General features: G+C 42.6%; 2 pseudogenes; both read left to right on the forward strand.

Annotated features, from left to right (window-relative positions):
* Positions 1-697: 697 nt before the first annotated feature.
* On the forward strand, positions 698-1,931 carry LOC138165577 (transmembrane protein 115-like; annotated as a pseudogene).
* A 5,204-nt stretch (positions 1,932-7,135) lies between these two features.
* LOC138165536 (transcriptional enhancer factor TEF-5 pseudogene) lies at positions 7,136-8,504 on the forward strand (annotated as a pseudogene).
* The last annotated feature ends 373 nt before the right edge of the window (positions 8,505-8,877 follow it).

The following is an 8,877-nucleotide window of genomic DNA, read 5'->3' on the forward strand; positions in this document are numbered from 1 at the left end:
ACTTACTTAACATGGCTCTAATAAACCCTAATTAATGAACTATTTCATGGTAAATATTTGTATGTAATAGCATTCATTTTATTAAGCATAATTGTGAAATCACTTGTTTTATATTGTTTAATTTTCCATGTAATTTAAGCTCTCCCCCTTTATATGTATAGGATAAGCAGAGGAATTCCTGTTCTCCTGAACTTTGATACTTGTCAGGCTGGATGTGTGTTTCCTCCTTGCTAAGGGATGTGTCTCTTGATATGAAACAGGGTAATATTGATTGGTAACTAACCCTCTCAGTGATATCTAAAAGTAAAGCTTCAGGCTAAAATCTCTCACTTTGGGGATTCTTCTTTTTCTCCCTTGGAATTTAGGGTTGTTGGCAAGGGGATACTTGGAGAATGGGAAGAGATGGAATTTCATAAAAGTATACTAATTTCCATGGTTGGAGAACAGAGTACAAAATCAGAGAACAATGGTCTCATATTGGAAATACTTGAAATAAGATTGGAAAAATCAAATGTAGATAAATTGTTTGACCACTTAATGTCAGGATAAAAGGTTTGGATTTACTTAGTAAGTAATGAGAATTGACATAAAATTTTGTTTTGCTGTGTTTTGTTTTTAAATTGGAGAATGGTAAGATCAAGTCTACACAGTATTAGAAAGATTCTTTGACAGTGATTATAGGGGCGGGGGCGAGGCGATGTGGAGTGAAGGCATACACATCTGTTCAAAGGACAGTAAAATTTACACCTCAATCACATCATGGTAAATGTCCTGAAAGCCTTAGGAAGATTTAAGAGAAATGTTACAAATTTCCTTGTCTGGAAAATGAGGATAATAATAGCACCTACCTCTTACTGTTGTTGCGAGTATCATGTGTGACAATATTTGTAAAGTGCTTAGCATAGAGCAATCCATCTCTAGCTCTCACTCCAAACCCACTGCCCTGTAGAGCCTCTTTAAAAAGGAGTAGCTGTAGGGCTAGCCCTCAGGCATTACCTGCCACTTCACTGGGGTATCTAGTACCAACATGCTGTTCCTGTTCCTGCTTCCCTTCAAGTTGGATATACGTCTGTACCTTGCTGTCACTACCTCTTCCCACCCAATTTCTGGGTCTAGACCCTGACCACACATGAGTTTGTGGAGTTGCACTTGTGGGACGTGACCTGGTCTGGCCATGGTGGTGGCATCAGGCCACCTGTTGGAATTTCTCTGGGGAGTCCTGGAGCTGCTGGTCATCTTTGCTATGGTGAATATGTCTATGGGGCTGCTGGGGGTCTTCACTTACCTCCTTACCTACACAGCTTCTTTCAACCTCACATATCTTTTCTTTATGTGTATCCATAGGATACTGGGCTCCTTGGCTGGCTCCTTGCACTCCTCAAATAGACCATTGGGAGATGTATCATATTGAAGGTGCCCCAGGGTGGAGATGCAGGTGGTGCACATGCTACTGTTTATCTCCCAGATGGTGTTGTGACTCACTCCTACAACAGAAAACAGTGCCTTGGCTTCCTATGGCTTTAGGGCACTCTCTGGATGGGTACACTTCTGATTCTATCAGCATCACAGGCAAGGAAGAAGGAATATGTGGGACCACTTTGCATTTACAACCTTCTTCACAGAATTTGGTACATATTCTCCTCCTGAGGTAAAAGTCTGCAGAAAGACTGTGAAGGGCTCTTTCTTCTATCACAATTAGCCTCCCTGGAATAGACCCCCAGGATGCTAAGTGGAGAAGACAGCTGGTCATGAAGGTCCAAATGAGCAAATGGAGTGAATAGAACATAAGTCTGCCTGGCCTAGTTGATGAGGATGAAGAGGATGATGAGGCTATAAGCAAGGTGGACAGCACCCTGCTCCCTGAAAAAGCCCCAACCTCCCTAAGAAAGGAACTTCCCCTGATTACAGTCTTAGAGGGAACCCCTCCATAACTGTAACTCAGACCTTCTAGTATAAGGGATTCATTACTCCATTTTCCCAGGCTCATCAGTAGTCACACTATTTGAATTACCCTGCTGTCTCTCCTTCTCTCTTGGCTCAATCATACCCAGAAGCTAATCGCCTCCCATGGTGAGAAGGCAAGGAGGGAAATCTTTTTAGGTCCATCGGGTGACACTGTGTAGACTCTGCTGATGCTTCTGGACACAGTTCTCCACCAAAACTATCCCCCTAAGGCCAGGATCACCCACCAGACAACCACTAAATCCAAAAGCAGGCAGTATCAGGGCACCTCTGCCACCCTACTCCTAACCCCTTGTGAAGATATTAGGAGACACCCTGTTTTCCATAGCTAAAGCCCAGCAGGCATACTGTGACCTGAGTTTGGCATAACAACAACCTCTGGAAAAAACACAAAATTGTCATATTGCTTTGACCAGCACAAGGTGTTACCTCACCTCAGACAAGCACTAGATAAGCTCAGACAATCAGCCAGGTTCTGATGATGAAGTCTTGTTATCAATCAAACTAGTTTCATTGTTACTCTTATTGTCAGGGCTACAACTCACTGCTTAGCCATACTTAAAAGTATTGAGATCTGCCTACACTAAAGCTGGTACCTGCAACAGAGGCAGGATTCCAATGCATGTGTCCTTGCTTGCAAGCCCTTTCCCTTACTTGACATTAAATTTCTATTTGATTCCCAACTCTCCTGTCTCTAGCCTGTTATATTCGGCTTTGGTCACCAAAGGTAGAAGCCAGTTCCATCCAGTTGACACCTCCCCCCCCCCCCAAATATGTGCTAATATTTGGATTTTTCTTGACTGGGATCTGAAAGTGCATGTGAGTGAGGCTGATATAGCCTTCATCCCCAGGTCTGGACTCTCTCCAGAAGAGGGATTTGGGTTGGCATTAAAATTCATGGGAGTGTTTTTTGTTTGTCTGTTTTTTAAGGACCAGTTGAACAGAAAGCCTGGAATTTCTCAGTATAAATAAAGCAGTTCCTTGAAAATAGACTCTAACTGTTGACATTTGGGGTGTAGGGGTACTTGGGACCTCAAAATACCAACATGTTGGGCCCTATTGAATGATTTCAACTCAAGTCTTCTCTCAACCAAAGAAAAGCAAAGTGTATTAAAGATTTTTCATAGAGGAGGCAAAGCCAAGATGGCAGAGTTAAAGCAGGAACTCACCTGAACTTGAATTTCATCAATGCCCTCTAAAAAGTGAATCTGAATGGATTTTAGAGTGACAGAATCCATTGGGAGAAAGAGCATGGCAAATTCCCAGTCCAGAAAAATGTGCACATAGAACTGGGAAGGGGAAGCACGGAGCACATGGGGGCTCCACGAGCACAGACCAGAGACCACACAACAGCACAGCAAGGGCAAACCCCAGTATGCAGCCAGTGGATTCACACACAGCAGGAGCAATTTGCAGATCTCTCACCATGAGAGGGGGGATCTGTTGGAGCTGGGTAAGAGAAAGATCCGGGCCTGTGGCAGCAGCAACACCTTCTCCTGAGGCTATCAGTCCACAGCCTGGATTTTTAAAATCATCTACTTGAACTTCTTGGAGCCAAGATGGTGGAGTAAACCCTAGCTCCTCTATTCCCACTCCATGACCCTGAAAACCCAGAGATTGTTATCCTAATGTAAACTCCTGAAATAGTGAAACTAATGGCAGGCTTAGAAGTCCTAGAGGAAGGGTGTGACTGAGGCTGTGCCAAGTCTGAATTGAAGAGCAGGAGGTGTCCCAAAAAACCCCATCTCAGCTTGCCGGCAGGAGATTACAAAGCCCAGGGAGGTGGATCCAGAAAGAGCTAACACCAGAAGTCCAGGAATGTCTTGGCACAAACAATAGAATCTGCAGACACCAGCACTGCTAGCCACCAGCTGCTGAGCCTGTCTGAGCTGTAGCCCAGTGGCACAGAGCCACAAACCTGAAGTGGCCAGACAACCCCTCCTGCACACCTTACTCTGTGAGCCTCAGAGTAACCCAGGGAAAACACTGAGAGTCTTGGCCTTGGACTCAGTCTAGATACCCAGAGGCTACAGAACACAAGGTCAACAATAAGACCCCTAGCTCCCAGATTGAGAAGTATGGGTCAGAGCCCTTTGTACTCTGATAGCAGAAATACATCTTAAAAGCCAGGAAATAGTCAATCACAATGGGCCAGAAGTAACCTGGAAAGGGAACACCAAAGAAGATTGAACCCTATTATTGTCAATGAGAAGAATCACTTTCAGGAAACACCATTGACCTTATATCCACACCTGAGACCACAGAAGAAAATATGAACTGGTCTCAATCCCAAAAAGCATTCTTGGAGGAGCTCAAGAAAAATTTAAAAGCCAAATTAGAGAGGTAGAAGATAAATTGAACAATTCTTTTAAAATTACATTGGCCAAAATGGAAAAAAAAATCTCACTGAAGAAAGGAAATCTTTAAAAAGTAAAATTTGTGTACTGGGACAGGAGGTTTGTAATAATAATGGAATCTGAAGATTTTCCATGCCCCAAGTAATGGCAAAAAACAGGCACTTATTTCAAGTTCATTATTGTGTCAAGTATTAAGATCTAAAACTTGTTAATCCTACAGTGGGATGAACTTGTTGATTTAACAGGAAGAGGCAGAACATGGAGGAGCTAATACCACACATAAGGAAAAGTCCAAGCTGAGAGTCCAGAACTTCTGGGGGCAAGCATCTAGAGGCTGAACTGCTACTGCTGGAGAGAGAGGAACTGAAAACTGAACTGAGAATTAAGAAGAATTGAGAAATGAGAAGAGAGGAGAACTGGTAGGAAGCATGACTAAGGTGCCGTTACTTTGTCTGTCGGTTTTGATGTTACTTTGTCATATTTGTCTGCTGATACAGGATGGTGCTGTTGTTACAGAAGCCCTGGGACCTTACTGCTGGTTCAGAAGCACTGAAAGAGGATTTTCTCATTGCATGTTTACAGAAATCCCAGAAGAGGGTCTTGCTCACATTTTCAGAGGTCCTGATACTATACTGATTATTTGTGCTGATTCCTTATACCTTGTTGTTGGGTCTATATTGAGTTCACAGGCAGAAAGTGAATTGACAAGGATGCTGGCAATATGGCTGAATGTTATTGTGGCTTTGTTAAGCTTTGTCCTGCCAGGAACAGAAACTGTGAAGGACTTGAGCAGGACTAGACACTGGGAGCTTCAATATGGAACAGGAACTGGACAAGGAGCTGTACAAGGAGCTGGCAGGAGCTAGGATCATGGAAGAAGAGTCATGGAACCTGAGAGACTGCCTCTAGTCAAGATGGAAAGACCTTTCCTTTGGTATTTAATGAGAACCTAGAAGATCATATTTTACAGTGGCCTAGGGGTGGAGAACTTTGACCTTTACTTTCAGATGATCTAATTAAGGACTTACTAATTAAGGATGATTGGAAACTAATCTCCAATTAAGAAGAAAGAAGATTTTGTTTGAAGAGATTAAGACAATGTGACCTAGGGCTAGATAACTTTTGACTTTTGTACTTTGTGTTTGAATTTGTGACTTACTAAATGATTGAGCTACTAAGTGAATGATATGTTTTCTTTAAAATTATGTGACCTCTTTGGTGAAAACCATGTAGCCATTTTCTTGATAAGTTGTTATGCCATAACATCGTGAATGCTGTACATTGATTTCTGTCAATGTTTTGCCTTAATTTGTTGTTGAATAAATAGAGAGTTCACTGTATTGTGAAATCAGAACCATGAAAGCTGTTCTCAGCATCAATCCTTGAGAAAGCTACTCACGCTTGGTTTAGGAAGGTTCAAAATCTAAATGGATATCCAATGAAAATAGCCTCCTTGCTACTCATGGAACTCCATCTCCAGACTCCAGATATTTTCAATGGCTGTCCCCACTCCTAAAATGTTCTGCTCTTCTCCACCTCTTGGTTTTCTTAAAATCCCTACCAAAGTCTATCTTTTCAAGAAGCCATTCCCACTCCTTTTCAATCTTGCTGCCTCCTTTCTGAGATTATTGTCAATTTATCCTGTAGTTTATTTATACATAGATGTTTGCGTATTTTCGCCCATTAGAATGTGAATTTCTTGGGAGCAGGGACAATTTTGCTTAGTTTTGTTTTTATTTGTAACCTCAGTGCCCAACACTTAATAGGAATTTAAATGCTTGGGCATTGCTGGACTGAAAAAGCAGACAATGTAGAACTGCAAGAACAATATTTTTAAAGATCAGTGAACAGCTGTTTACCCAAGTTGAAAAGCTGTCTGGCATTGAAAATTTATGTCTCCAACACCCTTTATGGGTATAAAACACTTTATGTATGGTAATACATTTGATTCTAAAAGCTCTATGAGATAGAGATAATATTATTATTTCCATTTTATTGCTTAAAAAAAACTTAAGTTCAGATCAAGTTTAAGGAGACAATAAGTAGTAACTTTGGGACTCAAACCAAATATTTTGACTCCCAATCTAGGATACTTTTCACAAAATCGGTTTGCCTGCCACTATTCAAAGGAATCTCCAATGACTTACGATGTAAGCAACAAAGGAAAGATAACTATCTCATCTAGAGCACAGATGTGTGACAATCACAGTGACAAAATGTGAAGCAGATTGTTGTAGCAATTTGTTTATGCAAGGTTTCTTGCAGTGTTGAAATGATCACATTAATTCCAGAAACATATTTTTTTAATAATTTCATAATCACAGCAAAAAGAGTCTCAGATTGATCCAAGATATTGTTTCAGACACTTGGGGAAATTTAGAAAGATAATTGGAGAACCTGAAGACAGGGGTTGAGATATTGAGGTTGAAGAAAATTTATTTTGCTAGAATTAGAGGGATTTTATTCCTTATTATTGAAAAGTTTTCATTTCATTGGATTTTTTTTCCAAAAGAAAACTTGACTCTCTTCCCATGTACATATTTTCCTGCTCTAAGAGATCAAGTCTCTTAACCCCAATTGCCCTCCAAAAAGCAAAACAAAGGGGCAAAAAATACATAACTCAAATGGCAAAAGAGGACCAAAAATCCAGTGAGGAGAAGAATGCCTTAAAAGACAAATTGGCCAGATGGAAAAGGAATTTCAAAAACTTACTGAAGAAAATAACTCCTTCAAAATTAGATTGGAAAACTAAAAATCATTCCCCCACCTTGAGCCCCTAAGCCTGCAGGGTGTGCTGGTGCAAGTGGGAAAGAAAGAAGATGAAGGAGTATTTACTCCAGCACCCAAAATGGAGGTCCTTGTGTGCCCAGGGGGCTCAAAACCAGAGCCCAGGGCAGCCAGCCCAATAGTGTCCAACAGCTGGAACACCAGGAGCAGCCCTGGAGAGGGCCAGGATGATGGGCCTGAGGAGCTGGACAAAGGGCTGGACAAAGATGCAGAAGGAGTGTGGAGCCCCTACATTGAGCAGAGCTTCCAGGAGGACCTCACCATCCATCTTCCCTGTTGTAGGCATAAGATCATCCTCTCAGATGAAGGCAAAATATATCATTGCAATGAGCTGATAGCCCAATATATTAAGCTAAGGACTGGAAAGACTCAGACAAGGAAACAGGTCTCTAGCCACTTGCAGGTTCTAGCCAGGTGGAAATTGAGGGAGATTCAGTCCAAGCTGAAAGCCATGAACTTGGACCAGGTCTCCAAGGACAAGGCCCTCAGAAGTATGGCTTCAATGTCCTCAGCTCAGATTGTCTCAGGCAGCTCTTGCAGAATAAACTCAGCCTGCTTTCCCCAATCCCCCAGGCAGTTTTCTCTGTGGCTGCTTCACGGTTCTGAGGCCGACCCCTTCTCCCAGAACAGCAACCGGGACCCTCTAAGGATATCAAACCCTTGGCAAGCCAGCCTACCCCATCCAGCCACCCTTGCCACCCACACTCACTACTTACAAACCCTTGGCCCCACTCCCACCAGCTGCCTCTGCCATGCCCATGTGGCAGGACTGAACAAACCATCACCTCCACTCAACTTTGGCTCTTAGAGTATTCAGCTTTAATGGAAGTGCAACGAGATCCAGACACATACATCAAGCATCTGTCCATACACATTGGTCAGACAAACCCTGCCTTCTCTGATCCTCCCTGGAAGCGGCAAGGTTCCCAAGAAAAATGGTGCACTGAAGGACCTGTAGGGGCCATCTAATGCCTTCTTCCTTGTCAAGTTCTGGGCTGACCTGAAACGTACTATCTAGGATGGACCTGGGGCTTTCTACGGGGTCAGCTCCCAGTACAGCTCCACTGAGAGCATGACCTTCGGGGTCTCCATAAAGGTCTGCTCCTTCAGCAAGCAGATGATAGAGAAAGTGGAGACAGAATAAGCAACGCTGGAAAATGACTACTTTGTGTACCACATCCATTGCTCCCCAGAGTCAATACATAATCAACTTTATCCACAAGCTAAAACACCTACCTGATTAATATATGATGAACATCGTCTTGGAGATGTTCACTATTTTGCAGGCAGTGACATGTTAAGACTCCCAGGAGACACTGCTGGTCATTGCCTTTGTCTTCAAAGTCTCTACCAATGAGCACGAGGCCCAGCATCATCTATAAGCTGATCGAGGACTAGGGTCTCCTAGTCTACCACCTTCAGACCCAGGGCCAGGACCCAAGAAGTGTCTTCCCTCCTCATCCCTACCTCCTGACCAGGGGACCTTGGTTTAGGACATGCCATTTAACCTTCTACAGACCTGCTGACCCAGGTCCAGACCCAGGATAAGTCCCACTCTTTCATACACTCCACTCTACTGTGGTCTATGCTTTAATTGTTGAAGACAACAGACTAACTTCAGGAACTGGGGCAGACAAGTTTTGTTGTCTCAAAAAAAAAAAAAAAACAGTTTGAAGCAACAGGAAGCTAATGACTTTAGAAATCAAAATGCTATAAAACAGGTCCAAACAAATAAAAAGAAATAGAAGGCAATGTGAAATATCTCATTGGA

The sequence above is a fragment of the Petaurus breviceps genome, unplaced genomic scaffold, assembly GCF_028583685.1.
Source record: "Petaurus breviceps papuanus isolate PSGF00001 unplaced genomic scaffold, PetGlider_PUasm1.0 213, whole genome shotgun sequence".
NCBI classification, from domain to species: Eukaryota; Metazoa; Chordata; class Mammalia; order Diprotodontia; family Petauridae; genus Petaurus; species Petaurus breviceps.